Here is a 773-nt window from a genome sequence, read left to right as displayed (position 1 = left end):
GGTGGGGGTGGGGGTGGGGGTGTGGAAATCCTATATAATAAAAGCCTAATATGCTAAGTGTCTGGTTGTCTGGTCATCCATTCAACCAATCAAAGCGTAATATGCTAATGATATGCTAAGGCTGCTCAACTGCTTGCTATGACGTGCACTGACCACCAGGGAGCAAACAGTCGACTGGTCGATCAGTCGCTCTGATGAGCACTGACCACCAGGGTGCAGACACTCTGATCGGTAGGTTAGCTTGCCGCTGGGGTCTGGCCAATCAGGATTACGAGATGGGCTGGACATACCTTGGAGCCCTCCCGTGGTCCCTCCCTGGCTGGCCAACCTCCTGCACCCTTCTCCTGCCCCAGTCTTGCAATCCAAGACCCCTCAGGGGATGTTGGAGAGCAGGTTTTGGCTCGATCCTGCAGGCATAAAAGGCTAATATGCAAATCAACTGAATGGCTAAACAACCGGTTGCTGTGATGTACACTGACCACCACAGGGCAGACACTCAACGGAGGAGCTGTCCCCTGCTGATCAGTGCACTCCCACAGGGGGAACACTGCTCAGCCAGAAGCCGGGCTCATGGATGATGAGCGCAGCGGCAGTGCGGGGGAGCCTCTCCCACCTCTGCAGCAGTGCTAAGGATGTCTGACTGCCAGCTTAGGCCTGCTCCCCATCAGTTGGTCATCTCCCGAAGGCTCCCAGACTGCAAGAGAGTGCACAGGCCGGGCTGAGGGACCCCCTCCCACAGTGCACGAATTTGTGCATCAGGACTCTAGTTGCAT

This window comes from Myotis davidii, unplaced genomic scaffold (genome assembly GCF_000327345.1).
Source record: "Myotis davidii unplaced genomic scaffold, ASM32734v1 scaffold362, whole genome shotgun sequence".
Taxonomy (NCBI): domain Eukaryota; kingdom Metazoa; phylum Chordata; class Mammalia; order Chiroptera; family Vespertilionidae; genus Myotis; species Myotis davidii.
This window is presented reverse-complemented; position numbering follows the sequence as displayed.